Source organism: Zalophus californianus, chromosome 7 (assembly GCF_009762305.2).
Source record: "Zalophus californianus isolate mZalCal1 chromosome 7, mZalCal1.pri.v2, whole genome shotgun sequence".
Classification (NCBI taxonomy): Eukaryota; Metazoa; Chordata; class Mammalia; order Carnivora; family Otariidae; genus Zalophus; species Zalophus californianus.
In genome coordinates, this window is record NC_045601.1 from 73,718,676 (window position 1) to 73,744,541 (window position 25,866).

The window sequence follows — 25,866 nt, forward strand, 5'->3', positions numbered from 1 at the left end:
TGAAAGATGGGAATTAAAATGATAAACAGGTAGGTAAATTTAGATAATGTACAAAATAAAATAACTGCATAATTTATGGTGCTGCAAAAAAAGATAGGACTAAAATATTGGAAAATGGGAGTTTTTAAATTCAGTGGGGGCAGACTAGTTATTCTAAAGTTTTTTGTTGTTCAGAAGGAATTCAAGACTTAATTTTATATTTTGTTAAGTTAATTATGCTCACCAAAATTTTGAGCATAACCGCTAAAAGAAAAAAAATGTTGGTGAGCATGTTAATGTGTAACAATTTTTCTCTCTGAAAACAAAATCCTGGTTTGTGACATTTGCCAATTTCTGTGATGTTAATACTCCCACCATGGCCAATTTTAAGCTACCAGCATGAACTTCGCTGAACTTGAAGTTGGGAAGAGATGTGCACAGTTGATTCTCATGAGTTACTGCAAGCCAACTGAGCTCATCATTGAATGGACTATATAAATCCCAAAGCCATAGAGAGAGAGAAAAGTGAAATGGGCCGGATGGGGGTGGGGGGGTGGGGGGGTAACTCAAGTGAAAATAGTCAAGAGGAGGATAAAGAAATAGAAAAAGTGGTACAAATTGAAACCAAAAGTAAGATGATTAAAAACATATTTGAATATATCAATGATGACAATAAATGTAAATGGGCTGAAAAACTGAGCTATAGACTATCTATAAAAGACATACCTAAAGCAAAAGTAATCAAAAGCAAAAGATACCTAGAAGGACAGGCCAGTGAGATAAAAGGAAAACCAAAAGAGTGTTGTGTTCTGGAAGTCAAGTTAATGAAGTGTTTTAAGAAAGAGAGAGCAATCATTTTAACAGAGGCCAGTAGTGCTCATTGACTATCCGTGTTTATTTCAAGCTTCTCTATGTTATGTAGGCACTGTGTGACTAGATTCTGGCCGACGGGTTGGATGTCATAGTTATTCCTGTTCTCCATTCATGAGGAGGGACAAAGGGTTCCTGAGATAGAAGATTCTCACAGTCTAGCAAAGTCACACAGGACACCAACTAATATCTGATATTAGCGTCTGCTATATCCTGGGCACAGTGACAGGTACGACTGCTTCTACAAACAACCTCTTTCATGGTGTAGTGGTGTTTTTCTCGAGAAGCATTCCTACTGGTTACTAGACTATAGCAATATGTGTCTGGCCCTTACACTTCCTCCTGGGCATCAGGCAGACACAGCCCCAGGGCATCCAGGATGCTCCTCTGGAAACTGATGTCTTCAGTGTTGAAGACCATTGGTTTGTATTGCTTTGTTTTACCATAGTCAGTCACACTGTACTTAGCTATGCGCATAGGTCCTGTATTAGGTAAGATAAAAACACAAATACACATGCACATCAATAGACACACACACACATTTTGGTGGTTTCAATGCACATAAAATAGGTTTATACTGAATAGTACTAAATGTACTAAGATCTGGATGGACCCAGAAGGTAGGGTGATCAAAATGGTGCCTGAATGTTTCACTAAACAAGGCTAGAGTTAGAGAAAACCTATGAGATCCCTTAACCCAGCACTTATCAAAACTTTTTCAGGGGGTATAGCTCAGTGGTAGAGCATTTGATGGTAAAACTTTTTCAAAAACGAAATATACATAGAGGACATTATTCAACAACATACACACACACAATCAAATAACTGCAATAAAATTTCATGAAACATTATGTGAGGCAGTGTATTTTTTTAAAGTAAAATATAAACTTTTATTTAGAATTAAAGCAAATACTTTAGTATCACAAACACAATATTAAACGATGCAGTGTATTTTTAATCCTATCCTATCCTATCCTTATAAAAATTACCTGTTGTAGCTCACTAAATTGATTTTCTATATTCCTAATGACGACAAGTCACAGTTTGAGAACTACTGTTTTAGACCAACCCTCTTATTTTCTAGAAGGGAAAACTGAACCTCAGAGACACAGAAAGAGTTATCAAAGTCACGGAGTTATTGAAGATCTGGGACCAGAGTTCAGGTCTCCTGGTGCAGAGGGTTATGTTCTCTTAGGACAACTTGCCACCTCTCTTTGAATCCCTTGGAATGGGGATAAATGTAAGCAGGGCACATACACTTACGGCTCTGCCTTACCCTCTCCGTTCTGCCTCCCCCCCCCCCCCCCAGCAAAGATTGCCAGAGAAGGAGGCCCTGGAGAGCCAGGGGGGCTCTTCTGATGAATGCTGAGTGGTTCATCAGCTCCTGTGCTCCAGGAATGCAGGGACTTGAAGACAGGCTGCATTCTTTCTAAGCTAGACAACTTGGTCTCAAGGCAAACCAAACCATAGTGCCGAATGTGAGGTGAGTTTGCCCTGGCCCCTTCATTTATCTTCCTTTAATCAAACAGACGAAACGTTTTCATTGGAAAGAGGAGATTGTTATCCTTGGCTTTCTTGTGTCTCCAGCAGTATTTTTCTTAGGAATGTGTTAATAGCTGCAAAAATTTTAACACGTCTTCAAGTGCCTCTCACGTTAGGAGATTCTTCTCAGTTGTGGGAAAAGTGGTTGTCAGTTTGCCTGGCGTTTAAGTGAAATCCAAATGTTTCTGACAGGTAGATTACGCTCTTACTTTACATGTCCCGTCTTTACTGAATGTGCAGCTGGAAGCTTCAGAGGGAGAGACATTTTTCTTGCCAACTCTGATTCCTTCAGTCCTCCTTCACTCCCAGGCAGTTGGGCCCCAGAAATGGCTAACTTCAGGGCCAGGGTGGGAAAAGATTTGGGAGTTTCTGATGTCAAGATCATGTGTTGTTTGGTCTTTTTGTAGGGAGCAACTTTGCCCTGCTGATCAAAGCTTTTAACTTCTTTTTTTTTTTTTTGAAGAAATAAAAACAATTAACAAGCAGGAAACCTATATAAGGGAGTTTTAGAGGAAGTTGAAAGCCAAATGTACAAAAAAAGAGAGGCGATTCCTAAAAATAGCTATTAAAGCTTTTGCTACACCTTCAAAAAATGCTTATTTAATGGAATCAAAAGGGCAGGGTGGATCTGAATTCATCCAAGGTTACAAATGCCTGCATATGCCATTGAAAGAGATTTTCTTCTGTGGATATAGCAGAATAATAATTGGCCTCCTGTGTTCCTACAGCATTTCCCTCCTCGTATTGCTTCAGCAATGAACGCTTTAACTTCTGAGAATGCCAAAGCATGCTCTTTGTGCCCCCTTCCCCTAGCAGTCCTTCAGTATTCCATCCAGCTTTCCTTTCTCTCTCTCTTCTACCATTTCAAGTGGTACAGGGTCAGGGTATTATATTCAACCAGGAAACAAAATTCCTATAGGGGTGATTCTCTGAGGCCTTCATCCTCCTCTCCTCTGGAGAGGGGTGATATTTTCTCTTCATGAACACTGAACTCTTTACAAGTTCCCCTTAGATTCATTGGGTGGTGCTGGTGACAGTGTTTGTGTTTGGTCAGTTCTGAGGTCTCTCACTATGAGAGGTGTGTGGTGTCTACCTCTGATCCCTACCGATTCCCTGGACTGAGGATTTTGGTACTGAGACCTTCCCCGGCCCCGGGTATGTACTCTGGTTACAATAGGAACAATGGAACAATAGGAGAAGTTCTATCTTCTAGCAGATCTGAACTCAGTGCTGTAAGAGCACAAGGCAAATCATGCTTTTCTCTTGGAAGCTGGGGAGGGCTTCACAGAGGAGATGATATTTCTCTGGTGACTTTTTAAAGCTCAAGGATATCTCATTTATGTTGAGACTGTATCTCAATAACAGCAAATCGATACTCTAAGAAGAATAGATCACAGGATAGTGATCTGAAAGTGGGTTGTCCCAGCACTGCATCTAGACGGTCAAGGTTAGTACTTTATCATCTTTCACCTGTGAACTCTTTCTTTCCTGTTGTCCAAATGGCTATTCTCTAAATTGTCTTTTGAGCTTTTTCTCTTTTTATTCACCCCTTCCTCTCACCTCATTTCCTCTTTCACTTTGCTACATTCTAATTCCTTCCTCTTTTTATTTTTCTCCTTTCTCATCCATGGCTGGGACTCACCATTTTCACCTGGGGACCTCGCTTAGCTCTAAGGGGTGTTTTGCAGGGTTATAACCTTTGCTGAATACTGAGGCAGCTGGAGCATGTGTACCCTGGAGATTTGTCTTGTGAAGTGGGATCACTTTGCCCTGAGACCAGAACAGTTTCTTAATTCCATTCTTCCCCTTTATGCTATCTTGAGGGGAATTTTCTCTATCCATTCCCTATTTTTCTTCTTACACCTCCCCTCTATTTCTGTTCTGTAAAGATGGGCAGTGAATAGGATTGAATGATGAAATCCTTTCTCCAAGCAAGATTCTCCCACTGATTGAAGGGCTTAATTTTTATATACCCTTTGGAAGCCAAGCAAAGTATCACCCAGAAAGTGTGCTTCAGAGGGCAGATCTGGAGCGATCTGCAGACAGTGTTAACAAGCTCAGCAAGAATAAAATTTAGGCTTTCAGTTACTAGACAGTAAGCTCTTTGAGTGCAATTTTCATCTTCATTGTATCCCAAGAACTGACCAAGTGTCTGGTACCTGCTTGGAAAGTGGATTTCTGGTGTGGCCGTTTTATCCCCTTTGTCGGAAGGCACGATACACAGAGACAAGCACATCAGTGCCTCTCATTTCAAGACGAGAGTTGGGTCCAAAGAGAAAAGCATCTCTAAATCAAGCGTTTGCGTCTTAATCAAGAGATGAAGTTCTGTGGGCTCTTGGTTCACTCTGTATCCCTGAGTGATACAGAAACAAGCAAAAAGAAAAGGTGCATTTTAAGAAAGCTTTCATGCATCCACTAGTCCCCTTGCAAACTGGCTCCGGAGCCTATTATAGCAACTTCTGTGGCCTTGGGCAGGCCAGGAAATAGTCTTAATTTGCTCAGGCCCTAAATTATAGACTATGCATTTGCAACTATTTTGAACTAGTCAGCAAAATCATGGTTTTCAACAGGTTTTAAAAGAAGCATTGCAGTTCACAGGTTAGAGTGCTTTAGATTATGTTGTTGCAAAATAAAACAAATTTGGATTTTTCCTCCCCTGAGGGTGGTGAAATTGAGCAGTATCCAAGAAGAATGAATAATGCTCATCCTGTGTTAAATTGCTCATCACAACACATAATTTTTTCTTCTGCTTTTTTTTCTTTTTGGTAACTATCCGTTGCAAAAGGTATGCAGACTGGCCTAACACAACCAGGAGTGGACAAGTGATCTTTGTGAGATGTGTATTGGGCTAAATTCATCTCACAAAAACTGGAATCTTCTTTTCGGACATAAGGCCTTAATTAACAGGTTGATAGCTATGCAACTAGAGCAAGCATTAAAATTAGAATGTAGCACTTTGAATTCAATAATTAAGTGTGATATGCTAGGTAATTCACAGTTGCTTTTAAATCCTTTGCTACATCCGTATATAATGTACTTTTTTAAAATCATTTTTTAATTTAAAAAATTTTATTATTTATTTAAATTCAATTAATTAACATATATTGTATTATTAGTTTCAGAGGTAGAGTTCAGAGATTCATCAGTTGCATGTAACACCCAGTGCTCATTACATCATGTGCCCTCCTTAATGCCCATCACCCAGTTACCCCATCCTCACTCCTCCCTCTCCTCCAGCAACCCTCAGTTTGTTTCCTGTGATTAAGAATCTCTTATGGTTTATATTTTTAAACCTTTTACATCTTTGTTGCCAGTGAAATTTACCTTCATGTTTTAACATCTCATGTTTTTTAGTACATAATAATTGTTGAACACCCGAATGGACATCTGGGTTTCCTTTAGAGAGGTATTAGAGAGGTTTGTGTCTCTGAAAACTATTCCTGCAATTCCAGGCATTTCCACCAGGCGGACAAAGAGGCCACTGCACTGTGGTTAACTGAGCCGTTACTGCGAGGGAACTGAGTAGGGGAGTAACCTGAAAACATGAATGAGCCCAGTTGTTAGTTTTGGAAAAATAAGGCTATTCATTAATATGTTCCTACAAATTAGATATGTTGGTAAGAGGTGATACACACAGAGAAGGGCTATAGCAAGATTTTTTTTTATAAAAACATAATATTTAGGCATAATATGTTAACTCTTATTCAACCTGTGCAATGATAACTAACTTTATTCTGGTTTCCTCTTTTTCCTCTCAAGATATTTACAAAACAAGTACTAGCTTTGCCTATCTACAAGGAGGTTACTTGTAGGTTATTCACAAGCTGCTTTTAGCTTTAAAATTAAAACTCTGGTAAATTTCCTCTGCATGTTACACAATCTGTTGCTTCCCAATTACTTATTTAAGGACATATCTCCACTCAGCTCCCAGTGTCACATTTTGCTACTTTCTTTCTATTCATTGTCTCCTGTCAGAGTTTCTGTTTTCAATAAAACCCTAAACTTTCAAAACACTGTTAAAATGATAGCCTTTGTTTGTTAAACCTGGGAACTATGTCTTCTAAATATATTTTAAAGAGGAAAAAAATCTCTGGATAAGCATTATTCTTTTCTGTGTATAATTCCTAAAGTGATTTCATTAACAAATATTAATAGGTCCTTTAGAATTACCTACTTGCTATTTGGTTGTAGATTATCCAAATCAGTTTCAGGTAGAATGAATGAGATAGTTTTACTTTCTAGTTCCTTATATAAGGCATTAAACTGTAATATTATTCTGTACTGTAATATGTCAAGTAAAAAAGCTCTTTCTGTTGGTCCCAGGTTGAGCAAGTCACAATATCTGAGCCTAAATTTTTAATTTTTTGTTTAACCTAAGTGCCCACAATGTTTCAGGTAGAAGATGCAGTGATACAAGACAAAGTCCAGGCTCTCATGGAAGTTAAAATCTAGTGGAAAATGAGTAATAGAAAAATGGGAGTAATACTATTAACCTCACAGTGAAGCTTTCAGGATTAAAACAGCTTTGTAAACTCTATAAAATTAATTAAGTAGTAGATATTATAGTAGAGTTCATGGTACTTTTAAGAATCCAGTGAGAGGAAGTATGAGTATATTTATACATAGTACACTTATTTTGAAGATGAAACAGCCTTGGAGCAAAAAATGTGACTTACCACAGGTCTGATCATAAGCTTTATAATTTAGTTAAACATTATGCATTGCATTGAATTGCTTGAGATTTGTTTGTGTTATATAGCTATTTTAAAGATGAAACTGAACTTTTGAGAGATGGTACGGTCTTCCCCAGGTCAAACTCTTGAAGTGGTACCAGTGGGTTGGAGCCTAGATTTTTCAGCTTGTAGGTTCATGCTTTCTTACATTCTCTAAGCACTTAAGATTCTAGCCCATTCTATTGATCTTTACCTGTTCATTATGCATATATTTCATTGCTATGTGTGTCTATGTGCCTATATACTTTGCCGAGTTGACAAAACAGCCCTTCCAGTGGCCCCTTCTTCCAGGAGCAGGCTGCGCGCTTCCACACACATTGGATCCTCACAGTTTGCCCAGTGGGTGCAATAGTTTTGTAGTCCAAATAGGGTTCATGTAGTAAAAATCAATTGCTGTTTTTCATATTTCAAAATGTTAAGAACATTTTTGGAGCATCAGCTGTGTGCAGAACTCTGGGTTAGGTACCTTTGAGAGAATACAGAAGAAATGGTAAGACTGGGTCTCTGTTTCAAGGAGAACAGAGGCAGGGTCTTCCTGAGGCTTCTTGGCAGTGACTCCTCACATGAGAAATGCCCCTGGGGAACAACCTCTTATCATTTACACGGGTAGATCGCGGCGCCAGATGTAATGGAACTTGCATGACACCATTCACATTAAGATCTGGATTAAGTTCCTTTAGAGAAAACAAACAAATGCCAAAGAAACAACAATAACAAAAATAGGGCAGTGGGGCAGTGTGTGTGTGTGCCCGTGTGTGTGCGCGTGTGCTTGTTTGTGGTTAATTGCACATCGTCTGGTAAGGAGATGTGTCAGGAACAATTTGACCCAAGCTGTCTCCTAGCTCCCAAATCTCCCAGGAGACAGAAATGGGATTCAAATTTCCCAGGTTTCAATGTTCAGCAAGCTGAGTTCTTTCTGAGGTCTATAGCCACATCTTACATAAAGCACTCAAGTGCATTTCTTTTCGTTCTGTTTATCATTCCCATATATTTATAAATCACTTACTGTGTGCCAGTCATTGTGCTCGTAGCAGGTAAAAAAGCTGTTGAAAACAGTCATGGTCCTTGCCTTCATGAAAACTTCTTAAGAATGCTTTTCTGTGTCAAGTAGTTTTTAGTACTATTTTCTAGCTATCACTTTCCCAAATGAACACGTTAACTGGAGGAAAGATAGCAAGGACTGTTACTGTTATACCTATTCACTCATATGAGGACCACCAATGCAGAATATAGATGACATTCTTTATTTATTTGGACCTCAGATGTAGAGAAAGCTGAGCTAACCATACTCTTTAGGTTCATGACAAACTGTGTCCGTTAGTCTGTGTGAAGCTTCTCGCTTGAAATACTGCTTTTCCTCCATCATTCAGTCATTCGTGCGATCTATGCTTATTCCCACCTTTCTACCATCAGCAGCCGCTTTAGCATATACATTCTTGCATGTGCAAGTATCCTTGAAGAATATACAATTCTCTTTGCTGGAAGTATATGTTTTTAGTTAATACGTGTTGTGACCAAATATATTTTGTCTTTTTTTTTTCATAAGCAAGACTACATTTTAATATCTCTCCATGTTTTTGTATATCCTTGAAATTCAGTGCTCCTAGCTGCTACATAATATTTTCATATTATGCATCCATCACCTCCTATTTACTATTTCACCTACTGATGAACATATAGAGGTTCTTTCTCCCAACTTGTTGCCATAAAGAACAGTGACATGTAGATCTTCATAAGTGTCTTCCTATGAACCTGTGAGAATGTCTTAAGAGTATATCCAGGAATAAGATTGTTGAGTCCCTGGGCATTTGCACAGACATTTCACTGAGAATGGAATGGTTGGGCTAGTCTATGTTTTACCACAGAGTGTGAGCTTTCTTCAGCATCCCATACTCTTGCCAACAGTAAATATTGTCTGACTGTCTGACTTTTGCAAATCTGTTCAGTGTAAAGTGGTAAATTTTGTTGTTTCTGATGTGAATGTCTCTGATCGAATATGAGGTTCTGATATTTGTTAACCAGTCAGATTAGACTTCTGCCATTTTAGAATAATTTCTTGCCTTTCTTATTAACTGATAGAAGTTTCTTGTATATTCCAAATCAATCTTAGTTGGTTTTAGAAAATACAACTGTCTTCCCTCCATCTGTCAATGATTTGTATTTTTTGTCTTAATTTTTATGTATTTTAGTATGTTGCTTTTTTTCGCCTAATGATTTACTTTTTGAGGGTTTTGTTTTAATAGCCCTTCTTCTTACCAAGGTAAGCATTTATTCTATATTTTCTGCCATCTTTTCGTAGCCTTTTCTTTCACATTTGTTTTTAATTTAGTTAGAGTTCACCATTAATTACTAGAGATTCAATTTTACTTTCCTCTACATAGTAAGCCAGTTTCCACAACGGCACATACTGAATCATCCACTTTTTGTGATGCCACATCCATTATACAGAAAGTTGAATCATATATTTCTGAGTTATTTATTGAATTTAATTTTGTATTAATCTGGTCTTGTGTCAATAGTATATTTATTGTCATGATTTTAAAAGTGTCTTAATATCTGGTAGGATGAATCTCTTTTTTTGCCTCAAAAATTTCCCATAAGTTTTAGAATCACTTTGTCAAGTTTGCCTGCAAAAAACCTAGCTATGACTTTTTATTTTACAGCTGCATTGAGATATAATTGACATACAATAGCTGCACATATTTCAAGTATACAATTGGATCAATTTTGACATTTGTATATAGGGTTGTATATAACCATGACCCCAATCAAAATAATAAATGTATCCATCATTCCTCAGCATTTCTTTGTACACCATTATGATCACTTGTTCTGCTCCCTGCTACCCCTCCAACTTCCAGGGAATTGTTGATCTGTTTTCTTATCCCTATCATTTAGTTTGTGTTTCTCAAGTTTTAGGAAAATGGAAAAGAGGGGGGAAGAATGGAAAGGAAGTCCAGTATGTACTCTTCTTTTGATGGGCTCTATCACTTAGCAAAATTATTTTGGAATTTCTCCTTGTTGTATTAGTAGTTCATTCCTTTTTTATTGCTGGTTAGCATTCGTTTGTATAGATATACCACCAGCTGAAGAACAACCACCTGTTGAAGGACATCCCCATTGTTTTAAGTTTTCAGCTTTTACAAATAAAGTCTTTATGAACATAGGCTTTCATTTCTCTTGGGTAAATAACTAGAGTGGAATGGGTAGGTCATGTGGTGGATGTGTGTGTAACTTTCTTAAAAACTGACAAACTGATGGAAAAAGGATTATACCATTTTACATTTCCACCAGCAATGTGTGAAAATGACTTTGATTTTGCAACAAAATTTTATATTAATTCAGAAAAAATTAACTGATCTGACTGTTAAATCAGCTCACCTTTGAACATCTTTTCTTTCCTTCTGGATTTCTTTTATGTCCTCGGACAGAGTTTAAATATTTTTTACTATAATTAATTTAAGTTTCCTAGCTGTTTTAGAAGTTTTGTTGCATATTATGGGGCCCCTGGGTGGCTCAGTCATTAAGCGTCTGCCTTTGGCTCAGGTCATGGTCCCGGGGTCCTGGGATCTAGCCCCACATCGGGCTCCCTGCTTGGTGGGAAGCCTGCTTCTCCCTCTCCCACTCACCCTGCTTGTGTTCCCTCTCTCACTATGTCTCTGTCAAATAAATAAAATCTTTAAAAAAAAAGTTTTATTGCATATTATATTTTCTTGTTTGTTATTGCTGATATAAAGATAAGTTTTTGTAAATTGATCTTATATCTGGCAACATTACTGAAACTTAATGTTAATTCTAATGCCTATTGATTTTATTTGGAGTCCTGTATAGAGTTAATATCTCTACATCTGCAAATACCTATTACTACTTTTTTGTCTTATTGTATTTGTGAGGACTTCTTTTGTTTTTATGTTATTTAGTAAATAATAACAGGCCATCCTTATCTTATTCTTGGTTTTCATGGCAATATTTCTAAAATTTTCCCTCTTGCTTTTGTAATTCAATCTACTTCTTTTGGGTAGATGGTCTTTGTTATGTTAAAAACATTCCCATCTATTCCTATTTTTGAGTTTTCTTTAAAAAGAAACTATAAATATATGCTGAACATTATTGAATGTTTTTCTGTATTTATTAAAAATAATATGATTTCCTGAGGTGCCTGGGTGGCTCAGTCGTTAAGCATCTGCCTTCAGCTCAGGTCATGATCCCAGGGTCCTGGGATCCAGCCATGCATCTGGCTCCCTGATCAGTGGGGAGCCTGCTTCTCCCTCTCCCACTCCCCCTGCTTGTATTCCCTCTCTCGCTGTCTCTCTCTCTCTGTCAAATAAATAAATAAAATCTTTAAAAAAATAAAATAAAATAAGATGATTTCCTGTTTTTTTTCCCAGTGATATGCCAAATACCTTGATAGATTTTCTCATGTTAAACCTTGAATCCTTGGAATTATTTTTAATGTTCTGTTGGATTTAGTTACACAACATTTTATTTAGAATTCTTATACCTAAGTTCACAAGTAGAACGAGCCTGTATTTTCTCTTCTTGATTTGCTTTTATCTTATTTTGGAGTGAAGATTTGCTTTTGGAATACGTTTCATGCTAGTTTCATAAGGTAAATCAGCCAGAGTTCCTTTTTTTTTTCCACAATAACTTGTATAAAATAGGGATTTTCGGGCACGTGAGTGGCTCAGTTGGTTAAGCGACTGCCTTCGGCTCAGGTCATGATCCCGGAGTCCTGGGATCGAGTCCCACATCAGGCTCCTGGCTCAGCGGGGAACCTGCTTCTCCCTCTGACCCTTTCCCCTCTCATGCTGTTTCTCTCTCTCTCTCTCAAATAAATAAATAAAATCTTTTAAAAAAAATAAAATAAAATAGGGATTTTCTGTTGCTTTCTCTCTCTCTCTCTCTTTTAAATTTACTTATTTATTCCAGAGAGAGAGAGAGAGAAAAAAAACGCAGGGTGGGGGGGAGGCAGAGGGAGGCAGGGAAGGAGAAAGAAACTCAAACAGACTCGGCTCTGAGCACGGAGCCCAAGGTGGGGCTTGATTCCACTGCTGTGAGATCACGACCTGAGCTGAAACCAAGAGTCAGACACCCAACCGACTGTGCCACCAAGGCACCCTGAGATTTTTTGTTTCTTAAAAGTTTAACAGAACTCATCTTTCAAAATAACTAAGCTTGGTTCTATTAGAGGTGGGAAAATAAATTTTTTTAATCATCTTATGTTTGTAGAGATCATGGGTCTATTTGAGATTTTAAACTTCTTTTTGTGCTAATTATGACAATTTATATTTTTGCAGAAATGTATCTCATTTTGTCTGGGCTTTCATATTTATTAGCATATATTCATTTATAACATTCTTTTGTGATTTTAAAAATCTCTATAGTCACCTTCCTTTTTTTAATTGTATGAATTTGTTTATTTACAGCTTTTTTTCTACTGCAGTCAGCCAGTCTTATCAGACGTTTATCACTTTGATCTTTGTAAGAGCCAGTTTTATTAATCTTTTGTTGCTTATTTCATTAGTTACTGTTATTTCCTTTTTATGTTCTTCCTTCTTGTTTTTTCTGGGGGAGAAGGATGATTTTTTGGGGGGCGTGGCTTACTCTACTGTTCTTTTCCTAGATTCTGTGTTGAAGTTTGAACTTACTGTTTTCAGTTTTATTTTATGATAAAAGCATTTGATCATTTAAATTTCTTGTTTCTCACAAGTTTCAAAATATAGTGCTTTCTTGTCTTTCACTTCTCCATATTACGTATTTTCCTTGAAATGTCCTTTTTAACCTAAGATTTATGTTGTAGTTTGTTTTTTTTTTTCCTCTAAGTTTCTGGATTATTTTGATGATCTCTTGTTATTGATTTCTGGTTTTGTTGCATTAGTGTCAAAGAATATAGTTTGTATGAACAGTATGAAATTAATTCTGCATAATTGATTTAGACTTTCCGTATTTCCTAGTACAATTTTGTGGAATGTTTTATTCTCAAAAAGGATATATTTCGACTTCTAGGGGAGATGGCAGAGTAGGAGGACCCCAAGCTCCCTTTGTCCCACAGATACAACTAGATAACATGCAGTTGGTGGATATGGTGTTGGCCAGGTTTGCACTGGTGTTCTAGGGAAGGGGACCTGCAGCCACTGGGACTGAGGCAGGCCTGGCTGGAAGGGGTGGGGCATGGTGTAAGCAGTTAGGTAGTGAATACTGGTGTGCTAGTTTATGCAGGTGGCCATATTTATGCTGAAGATGGGGGATGGAAATGACACCTGCCAGCTCCTTTGTTCCTGGAGGAGTCTCCCAGGTAAATCTGTCCCTCTGGGATACATTCTGTAGTTAGTAAATAACTCTTCCTCTTGTACGCTCTAGATGTTTTTCAAACTGCTGCTTCTCTGCTATATCTTTAGGGGCTGTTTGATGTGCTGTCTCTTTAAGGGTGTGGACTCAGCCCCTCTGGTTATCAAAGCCAAACACTATAGCGATTTGTCTTCCCTCTGTGGGCTCCCCAGTGTGAGGGTCTATTTCTTTTTTTTTAACTTTTTTTTTATTATGTTATGTTAATCACCATACATTACATCATTAGTTTTTGATGTAGTGTTCCATGATTCATTGTTTGCGTATAACACCCAGTGCTCCATGTAGAATGTGCCCTCTTTAATACCCATCACCAGGCTAACCAATCCCCCCACCCCTCTAGAACCTTCAGTTTGTTTCTCAGAGTCCATAGTCTCTCATGGTTTGTCTCGCCCTCTGATTCCCCCCCTTCATTTTTCCCTTCCTGCTATCTTCTTCTTCTTTTTTTTTTTTTAACATATAATGTATTATTTGTTTCAGAGGTACAGGTCTGTGATTCAACAGCCTTACACAATTCATAGCGCTGTGAATTGTGTAAGAGGGTCTATTTCTTTCCCCTCTCTGTGCCTGTGGCTCCCTCCTGCAGACTGCCTGTGAGTCTCATTAGCTCCCCACTGGGTCTCTGCCCTTCCTATCCTCTTCGATGTGGCCTCTTCTCTACATTTAGTTTTGGAGTTTGTTCTGCCCGTCTTTGAGGTTATTTCCACTGATGTGTTATCTAGTGCCACTGCTGCCACTGAGCCCAGTCACCTCCCACAAAGGGCCTGGCCACCTACACATGCTTTGCAGAGCAGCTCTGGCTGCGTTGGTCTCGGCAGCTGTGTGTCCCTTGTGCAAGAGGACTGGCACACACAACTTGTAGGCACTGTGCACCCTACATGTGCAGGCTTTGCAGAGTGGCCCCCACCAGCCCTGTCTTGGTGGAGGAGGCACGTCCCCTCCAGCAAAGAACCAGCGCCACCTTGTTAAAAGTGCATGACCTGCCCAATGCTTTTAAGAGCAGGAGATATAACTGACTTTCCTAACAGACATAAACAGACACAGAGAATTAGATAAAATGAGGAGGCAGAGAAATATGTCTCAAATGAAAGAACAGGACGAAATCACAGCATGAGACCTAAATGAAATGAATGTAAGTAATATGCCTGATAGACAATTTAAAGTAATGATCATAAAGATACTCACTGGACCTGAGAAAAGGGTGGAGGACATCAGTGAGACCCTTAACAGAGAGATAGAAAACATAAAAAAGAACCAAGCAGAGATAAAGAACACAATAAATGAAATTAAAGACACACTAGATAGAATAAAGGGCAGACTAGAGGAAGCAGAAGAATGAGTAACAACCTGGAGGACAGAGTAATGCAAAGTAATCAAGCTGAGCATGTGAGAGAAAAAAAATCATGCAGAATGAGGATAGACTTAGAGAATTCAGTGACTTCATCAAGTGTAATAACACTCATATTATAAGGATCTCAGAAGAAGAGAGAGAAAAGGGGGCAGAAAATTTATTTAAAGAAATAATAGTTTAAAACTTTCTGATCTGGGGAAAGAAAGATAATCTAGATCCAGGAGACACAGAGATCCCCCCCAAAATTCAACCCAAGGGGGGCTACACCAATACATATAGTAATTAAAAAGGCAAAAAGTAGCGATAAAGAGAATTTTAAAAGCAGCAAAAGAAAAGAAGACAGTTATATACAAAGGAAACCCCCTAAGACTATCAGCAGATATTCAGCAGAAACTTTGCAGGCCTGAAGAGAGTGGCATGATATAGTCAAAGTGCTGAAAGGAAAAAAAAAATCTGCAGCCAAGAATACTCTATCTAGCAAGGCTATCATTCAGAATAGAAGGAGAGAGAAAGAGATTCCCAGACAAACAAAAGCTGAAGGAGTTCATGACCACTAAACCAGCCTTACAAGACATATTAAAGGGGATTCCTTGAGTAGAAAGGAAAAACCATAAGTAAGAGTAAAAAAATGTAGGAAGCACAAAAGCAGTAAAAATAAGTATATCTGTAAAAATCAGTCAAGGGACTCACAAAATAAAAGGATGTAAAGTATGACACCATATACCAAAAGCATGGGGGGCAGGCAAGGAGGGTAGAATGGGCTCAAACTTAAGCAAACATCAACTTAATATAGACTATTATATGCAGAAGATGTTATATACAAACATAATGGTAACCACAAATCAAAAACCAGTAATAGATATGCAAAAAATAAAAAGGAATCTAAGTATATCACTAAAGAAAGCCAACTCATGGTAAAAGAAGAGAGCAACTGAAGAAAGGAACAGAGAAGATCTACAAACACAAACATAAATAACAAAATGACAATAATACATGCCTGTCAATAATTACTTTGAATGTAAATGAACTAAATACTCCAATCAAAAGACATAGGGTGACAGAATGGGTAAAAACAAACAAGACCCATCTCTATGCTGCTTACCAGAGATTCATTTCAGACCTAAAGTCACATGCAGATTGAAAGTGAGGGGATGGAGAAACATTTATCATGCAAATGGATATGAAAAAAAAAGCCAGGGTAGCAATACTTCTATCAGACAAAATAGACTTTAAAAACAAAGACTGTTAACAAGAGACAAAGAAAGACACTATATAATAATAAAGGGCACAATCCGAAAAGAAGACATAATAATTGTAAATATTTATGCACCCAACATGGGAACACCCAAATACATAAAACTGTTAATAACAAATATAAAGGAACTAATCAGCAGTGATAAAGTGATGGTAGGAGACTTTAACACCCCACATACATCAGTGGACAGATCATCTAAACAAAAAATCAACAAGGAAACCATGGCTTTGAATGACATACTGGACAATCGCTTCTCGGCCTTTTGGCTAAGATCAAGTGAATGGCATACTGGATGAGATGGATTTAATAAATATATTCAGAATATTCCATCCTAAAACAGGAGAATACACATTCTTTTCAAGTGCACATGGAACATTCTCCAGAAGAGATCCATATTAGGGCACAAAACATAAGTCTCAACAAATTAAAAAAGATTGAAGTTATACCATGAATCTTTTCTGACCACAATGCAATGAAACTAGAAACGAACCACAAGGAAAAATATGGGAAGAGCACAAATACATGGAGGTAATATAACATGCTACGAAACAAGGAATGGGTCAACCAAGAAATCAAAGAAGAAATCAAAACATACATGGAGACAAATGAAAATGAAAACACAACAGTCCAAAATCTTTTGAATGCAGCAAAAGCAGTTCTAACAGGGTAGTTTATAGAAATGCAGGCCTACCTAGAGAAGCAAGGAAAATCTCAAATAAACAGCCTAACCTTACACCTAAAGGAGCTAGAAAAAGAAGAACAAACAAAACCCCAAACTAACAGAAGGAAGGAAATAATAAAGATTAGAGTAGAAATAAATGATACAGAAACTAAAAAAACAATAGAACAGATAAATGAAACCAGAAGCTGGTTCTTTGAAAAGATCAATAAGATTGATAAACCTCTATCCAGACTCATCAAAAAAAAAAAAAAAAAAAGGACTCAAACAAACAAAATCAGAAATAAAAGAGGAGAAATAGCAGCCAACACCACAGACATACAAAGGATTATAAGAGAATATTATGAAAAATTATATGCCAACAAATTGGACAACCTAGAAGAAATGGATAAATTCCTAGAAACATATAAACTACCAAAACTGCAGCAGGAAGAAATAGAAAATTTGAACAGACAGATTACCAGCAATGAAATTGAATCAGTAATCAAAAAACTCTCAACAAACAAAAGCCCAGGACCAGATGGCTTCAGAGGTGAATTCTGCCAAACATTTAAGGAAGAGTTAATACCTATTCTCAAACTTTTCTTAAAAATAGAAGAGGGAGGAAAACTTCCAAATTCATTCTATGAGGACAGCATTAACCTGATTCCAAAACCACATAAAGACTACAAAAAGAAGAGAACTGTAGGCCAATATCTCTGATAAGCATAGATGCAAAAGTCCTCAATTAAACATTAGCAAACTAAATCCAACAATACATTTAAAGAAATCATTCACCACTATCTAGTGGAATTTACTCCTGAGATGTAAGGGTGATTTAATATTCACAAAACAATCAATGCAATACATCATATCAATAAGAGAAAGGATAAAAACCATATGATCATTTCCATAGGTGCCAAAAAATCATTTGAGAAAGCACAACATCCATTCATGATAAAAACCTTCAACAAAGTAGGTTTAGAGGGAGCATACCTCAACGTAGTAAATAAACATAATAAGAAAACCCACAGCTAACATCATAATCAATGGGGAAAAACTGAGAGCTTTTCCCCTAAGATCAGGAATAAGACAAAGCTGTCCACTCTAACCACTTTTATGCAACATAGTACTGGAAGTCTTAGCCGCAGCAATCAGACAAGAGAAAGGAATAAAAGGCATCTAAACTGGTAAGGAAGAAGTAAAACTTTCACTATTTGCAGATGACATGATAGTATATATAGAAAACCCTAAAGACTCCATCAAAAAACTACTAGAAGTGATAAATGAGTTCAGTAAACTTGCAGGATACAAAATCAATATACAGAAATCCATTGCATTTCCATACACTAATAATGAAGCAGTAGAAAGACAAATCAAGAAAATCCCACTTACAATTGCACCAAAAATAAGATACCTAGGAATAAACTTAACCAAGGAGGTAAAAGACCTGTACTTTGAAAACTATGAAACATTAAAGAAAGAAATTAAAGATGACACAAAGAAATGGAAAGACATTCCATGCTCATGGATTGTTAAATATTAGTAAAATGTCAAAGCAATCTACAGATTTAATGACTATCCCTATCAAAATGCCAACAGCATTTTACACAGAACTAGAACAAAAAATCCCAACATTTTTATGGAACCACAAGACCCCAGTTAGCGAAAGCAGTTTTGAAAAAGAAAAGCACAGCTGGAGGTATCACAATTTCAGACTTCAAGGTATACTAAAGCTGTCGTAATCAAAACAGTATGGTACTGGCACAAAAATAAACACATAGATCAATGGAACAGAATAGAAAACCCAGAAATAAACTGACAATCATATGGTCAGTTAATCTTTGACAAAGCAGAGAAGAATATCCAATGGGAAAGACAGTCCCCCCAACAAACGGTGTTGGGAAAACTGGTCAGCTACATGCAAAAGAAGGAAACTGGACCACTTCCTTACACCATACACAAAAATAAGCTCAAAATGGTTTAAAGAGCTAAATGTGAGATCTCAATCCATAAAAACTCTAGAATAGAGAACGGGCAGTAATATTTCTGGCTTCAGCCATAGCAACATTTTCCTAGATATGTCGCCTGAGGCAAAGGAAATAAAAGCAAAAATAAACTATTAGGACTACATCAAAATAAAAATCTTCTGCACAGGGAAGGAAACAATCAACAAAACTAAAAGGCAACCTACTGAATGGGAGAAGATATTTGCATATGACTTATCTGATAAATATGACAAATCCATATTCTAATAAACTATTTGATGAGTTTTAAAAAATGTGTATCCAAAATGTATAAAGAACTTGTATGACTCAACACCTACAGAAGAAATAGCCCAATTGGGCACCTGGGTGGCTCAGTTGGTTAAGTGACTGCCTTCAGCTCAGGTCATGATCCAGGAGTCCCAGGATCAAGTCCTGCCTCGGGCTCCCTGCTAAGCAGGGAGTCTGCTTCTCCCTCTGCCCCTCCCCCCTCTCATGTGCTCTCTCTCTCTCGCTCTCTCATTCTCTCTCTCAAATAAATAAATAAAATATTTAAAAAAAAGAAATAGCCCAATTAAAAAAAGGGTAGAAGACATGAACAGACATTTCTCTGAAGACTTGCAGATGGCCAACAGATATATGAAAAGATGCCCAGCATCACTCATCATCCGGGAAATGCAAATCGAAACTACAGCGAGATATCACTTCACACCTATCAGAATGGCTAAAATCAAAAATATAAATAACAACAGGTGTTGGCAAGGATGTGAGAAAGGGGAGCCCTCTTGCTCTGTTGATGGGAATGCAAACTGGTACAGCCACTGTGGAACACAGTATGGAGGTTCCTTAAAAAATTAAAAATAGAACTACCCTCGATCCAGTAATCACACCACTGGGTACTTATCCAAAGAATACAAAAATACTAATTTGAAGGGATATAGGCACCCTGTGTTTATAGCAGCATTATTCATAATAGGCAAATTATGGAAGCAGCATAAATAAATGTCCATCTATCAATGAATGGATATAGAAGATGTGGTATATGTATATAATGTAATATTATTCAGCCATAAAAAAGACTGAAATCTTGCCATTTACACATGGATGGACCTGGAAGGTATAATGCTAAGCGAAATAAGCCAGTGAGAGAAAGACAAATACCATATGATTTCACTCATATGTGGAATTAAGAAACCAAACAAATGAACAAAGGAAGAAAAAGAGAAACCAAAAAACAGACTCTTTAGAGAATAAACAGAGGGTTACAAGAGCTGAGGTAGATGTAGGGGGGAGGGAAATAGAGGGAGAGGATTACGAGTACATTTATCTTGATGAGCACTGAGTAATGTATGGAATTGTTGAATCGCTATATTGTATACCTGAAACTAATATAACACTGTATGGTAACACTGGAATTAAAATTAAATTTAAAAAGAATATGTTTCTCTGTTTATTAGCTGTTTAACCTATTGATAATGCTATTTGTGTCTCCTTTTCTTTATTTGCTTGATCACATTCTGAGAGAGGTGTGTTAAACCTCTGAATCTCTAGATTACTAATTAATTTCCATGGTTCTGTCTCTTAAATACATACATATGTGTACATATATGCTATCTTTTATATTTTATAACTATATTTTATATTACTGATTTTTTCTATATAATATGTAATACCCTTCTTTAGACTTTATGATGTTTATTGTCTTAAATTATTTTTTATATTAAAATAACAGCTACTTTGGGGACTGATATTATCTATTAACATTTATTATGTTTGCTATATTAGGAATTTCTCTATCTCATTTTTTTTACATATCAAACCTTCTATTCTGTTTCATTTAAGAATTTTTCCATATTCTAATAAACTATTTGATGAGTTTTTGAAAATGTGTATGCTTATGTTATGACAACCCCAATTAAAGTTTAGAACATTTCTTTCATCCCAGAAAGTTCTCTCTACCCCTTTCCCACCCTGTCTCCCCCACTGCACTGCCCTCAGCAAACTCCAGTATGAGTGAAATCACTATAGATGGGTTTTGTGTATTCTAGAACTTCAGATAAATGAAATCTTCTATTCCATTCTCTTGTGCTGTTTCTTTCTGCTTAGTATAGTAGTTTTGAGATCTAGCCTATGGGCATGTATTGTCCATTCTTTAAGTGTATTCTATAGAGGAAAATTGTTGCCCCATGAAGATACGTTTAAATGTTTTTAGGGGGCGCCTGGGTGGCTCAGTTGGTTAAGCATCTGCCTTTGGCTCAGGTCATGATCCCAGGGTCCTGGGATTGAGCCCTGCTTTGGGCTCCCTGCTCAGCGGGGGCCTGCTTCTCTCTCTCCCTCTGTGCTCTCTCTGTCAAGTAAATAAATAAAAATAAGTGAATAAATGTTTTTAAATAGCCAGGATTTAATCAGTCAAGTATACTAAATAAAGTGGGTGACAAGCTAGTCAAATACATGTTTGGAGCACAGCATATTTTGGATCAAATATTTTCTAAATGGAACATGATCTAGAGAGAGAACATGGATTTTATAATAGACCTGATTTCTGATCCTAGTTCAAGTGCAGGATCTGAGTGGCCCAAGGCAACTTGCTTAACCTCTATTACCCCTGGAATAATAATACATACTGGCAAGGACACTGTTAGGTTAAATGAAATAATATTTGGAAAGAACTTGACACATAGTTGGTATTAAAATGGTTTTATATTAAATTATTATAATTACTTTGAAATTATACTAATGCTTATGTGTTTGTTAAATTTTTTTAAATGATGTCTTATTGCTTCTAAGATGCATGGTCACTCAAACTAGATTGTAAAAATATTTCCAAATAATAAACCTTGAGAAATTGATTGGGAATAGCATATCAATTTCTTATGCATAAATGTGTATGTCTAACATACTGAAACTCAACTTATTCTAAAAAGTAATTAGATACACTTATCTTGATGAACACAAATGTATAGGGTTGTTGAATCATCACATTGCATACCTGAAAATAATATAATCCTGTATGTTAATTATACCTGAATAAAATAAAATAATTAGATATTTTAAAACTATTTTCCATGCAATTAATTTGCTTAGCAAACCTTCTCCCCCTATATTTGCAGTGGTAATTCTCAGCCTTGTCTTTGTCCAAATGATTACTGATGAGGGCATAGTAAGTCATCAAGCTCTTACTGCTTTACTAAATTGAACTATTCACATGGGGCCAGCTTTTCATTTATTGTAGGAATTGATGGTTCTTCCTTGGCAAAAGGGTTATTTAAAAATATATGAGAACACTGTTGGAGAGCACAGGATTTCTACCTGATGCCAGAAATCCTGATTGCTTTTTGTCCATCTCCGTATACTTACTCCCTTCCCTTCAGTCCCCTACCCCTGTCAATTGGCTGGTTGCTTTGGTATAAATACCAAATACTCATAGTGTTAATAACAGTGGCTGACATTTGTTGACCTCCTCCTATATGCCAGGCATTATTCAAAGAGTACTTTACATACATCACTTCATTCACCCTATGTGGCTGGTACTCCTAGTACCCCAGTTTCCAGAAGAAACGACTGTGTCAGAGGAAGATGTGATAATTTATCCAAAATCAGACAATTTGCATCAGAGCCTGCATTTATAATAACACTAACATTTCTTGAGAGTTTACTACATGCTAGGCATTAGGTGCACACCATATGTTTACTCCTATCATCCCAACAGCCGTATGACACAAGTTTCATCATTTACCAAATGATGGGATTGCAGCAGGGAGGGGTTGAACAACTTGCCCACATTACGGACTAGGAAGTGAGGGAGCTGCAGTCAGGCTGGTTCCAGAACCTGTGCTCTACTCCTCTTAATTTTATCACTCAACCGGACAAAAATATTTACGAGACACTTGTGTGTGCAAAGTATTCTGGGTACCAGAGAGGTATCATAGTTATGTTTTCTTTGTTTGATGAAGTTACTGACTTGTCAGAGAACTAAAACGAATACAGATGAAACCATTAGGGGAAAGGGAAAGGGGGTTGCTGAACTCTTGGTTTCAGAAACTAGAAGAAAGGGTTTAGAGAAAGAGGTGGATGTGGATTGGATGATTCTGTGACATCTCAATGAACCAGGTGTGGCTGAGGCTGGACCTTTAAGTACTATGAGTGATGAGGAGGAAGGAGGAGAGAACATTCTGGAATGTGGAATAACCTATGAACTCTCCATAAACGATCTGTTTCTAATTTCAGGGTTAAAACTCATTTATCTTGGCATTTTTCCTCATTAGGGAAAAAAAAACAGCCTTTCAATATCTTCCTCTCTAGTCCTTTCTAGTAAGAATAAATGAACTCTACAGTTTTTCAAAAATCTTCCAATCCTTCATTCCATCAGAGTGAAAATGTTTCATGTCCTATGACATTAACTAGAAAAGCTAATTTCCTTTCCCTTTAATTTTGGCAATACTTTCCTTTACATAAATAATGACAGGAAGAATAAAAATTCCTTATGACACTTCAAATGTAAATTTGATTAAAATGACATCTCTTTATGCACACAGTACATTTATATGTTTTGGATCAAAGACCTTTTTTTGGCAGAATGAAAGAGAATTAGCAGGTTGCTTTAATGGAGAGTCATCTGTTTTTTTCTTTTTTTCCTTTTTTTAAAAATTTCTTCTTTTCTTTTATTATGTTAGTCACCATACATTACATCATTAGTTTTTGATGTAGTGTTTCATGATTCATTGTTTGCGTGTAACACCCAGTGCTCCATGCAATACGTGCCCTCCTTAATACCTATCACTGGGCTAACCCATCCCCCCACCCGAGTCATCTGTTTTTAAAAGCTTGTAATAGAAGATGGTTTTTCCTTTAATAACACTTAACCGGAAGATAGATTAATTATATATTCACTGAGCATGTCCTAAACTGAACTAATCGTCTTACTCCTCAAACCTGTTCTTTCCCCTGTGCACCCTACCTCAGGTAGTCACATCTCCAGTTGCTACCTCCTGAAGGTGAATCTGCCCCTCCTCCCTTATTGTCCACACCCAGCAACCACTAGGGTCAGTTAATTTTCTCAGATCATGTCACATATCTCTGAAATGCCTACAGGGCCTGATGGATCAAATAAAACAGGCCAAAGGGGATGTGGCCAGGTAGAGAGGGTACTGTCTACTGTCGAAAGAGGAGAGCATGTGCCTCTTACTGCTGGGCAGTGTTGTGATAAGGGAATGTGGCTCAGGACTGCAGATCTACGATTTCTAAAAGAGGAGTTGGAAATTTAGATTTTCTGTGAAGTCTCTGAATTGTAAAATCTTGGCAATGAATTCAGGCAAAACAAAATTACATTGCATAATTCAAACAAAACATTTATGACAAGATTGGATTTGCAAGCTGCCAGTTGGTGATGTTTTTTCCTAACACTATCCCTGTTCTCCATTCTCTCTGCTCCTGTTCCAATTTAGGACCGTCCCGTCTTTTGTCTAAAATATTACAACAGCTTCCTAACTATTCTCCTTGACTTGTGTCCTGTTCCCACTAAATCATCCTTCATCCTGGCTCCTGAGTGAAAATTTTAAAATACACAGTTGATCATATCACTCCACTGTTAAGGAAAATAAAACAAAACAAAGCCAGTTTGATGACTGCTATTGCCCCTTGGGTTAATTCTAGACTCTATGGCCTGTCTGGGCCTTCAAGGCCCAATATTATATGGACCCTCCCAACCTTCCTGTATTCTATCCTTGTGGTTTTCCCAGCCATGGCCTTGGTTCCAGCACACTGGACTACTCCTGATTCTCAAAAGTACATGTAAATTGCTTTTGTATATTGCACATGTTGGTCCCTTGGCAGAGGATATTCCTCTCAAGTCCTGGTTATCCTGCTTGACTCAAATATAATTTTCTCTGTGAAGCACAGTTCAGGGTATAGTGTTTGCTCAAAAAAATGAATGAGTGACCAGCCAGTAATTTCTCTATACCTGTTCCATATCAACTATAACCACTCTGGTAAAAATTAGTCTTTTCATTTTTGTTCATACTATTAGTTTAGCACCTGTCACTGTGATTTTGGTTAGAAGTACAGTGTGCATGTCTATTTCCTGTATTGAATTGTGGCCTTTATTCACAGATAGTAGCACAGGCTTGACACATGATAATCAGCAAAGAAATACTGAGGACTACCGAGGTCTGGTTTATGTGCTAAGAGTTCACCAGCATCTCTGTGAAGGATGGACTGCAGGGGAGAAAGGTGGAAGCAGCAAGACTGGGTACAAGGGTACTGTGGTGAGAGATGGGACTAACTTGGGCCGACTAACTTGGGCCAAAGGTGGTAGGAATGAAGAGGGTAAGCAATGATCAGAATCAAAGTATCTGTTGGAAGTGGAGCTAAGTGAACTGGTTGATGAAGTGGAAATGGGATATGAGAGGCAAGAAGAGATCAAGGATAACTCCTGGCTTTTGGCCTGAGCAACTGGATGGATGATGGTGCCATTTATCAAGACGGAGAAGACTTGGGGACAGTGAATTAGGGGAGAAGGAGGAGAACTGATAGTTCTGTTTGGTCCATGTTAAGTATACAGTGAAAATCAGACAACCAGAGTTGTCAAGTAGCTGTTAGATCTATGAATCTAGAGCTTAAGAGATTAGTCAAGCCAGCAACAGGATTTTGAGAATCACCAGTTTAGAAGTACTACTGAAAGGCATGGACTGGGTAAGAACACCCAGGGAAAGAATTACAGAGAGAAGGTGGTAGAGGATAGACCCAAGGGGCATTCCCAGATTGAGTTATGAGAAAGGAGGAGAGCCAGCAATTGCAGGGTTATGGGCTATAGCACAAAATATTTTGGGTAGGATGGAGTGATGAACTACATCCAATACTATCTAGAGGCTAAGGAAAGATAAACTGATGTTGATTTTGGCAAGTTATGGTTTATTTGTGACTTTGATAAATGCAGTTCCACGGAAAAGAATAAAATCCCAAATGGAGTGGGTTAAGGAAAGAACAAGACATGAGGAAGCTGGGGTCTGCTGAGAAAAGAAAAAAAATTTTGAAAAAAAAAAGAAAAGAAAAAAAATTTTGATTTTTTTGAAATATATTTAAATTTAAACACATTCAGATGCACTGTCCCATCTACTGTGAAAACATCTTACTATTCACAAAAATCTGTA

The 25,866-nt window shown here is 37.4% G+C and overlaps 1 long non-coding RNA gene across 1 annotated transcript in view; it reads left to right on the forward strand.

The window, feature by feature from the left end:
* Positions 1-3,641: 3,641 nt before the first annotated feature.
* LOC113926246 overlaps positions 3,642-25,866 on the forward strand; it is a 74,100-nt gene continuing 51,875 nt past the window's right edge. The window contains exon 1 of the long non-coding RNA XR_003521249.2: positions 3,642-3,838. This is a non-coding gene — a long non-coding RNA (uncharacterized LOC113926246). The remainder of the gene's footprint in view (positions 3,839-25,866) is intronic.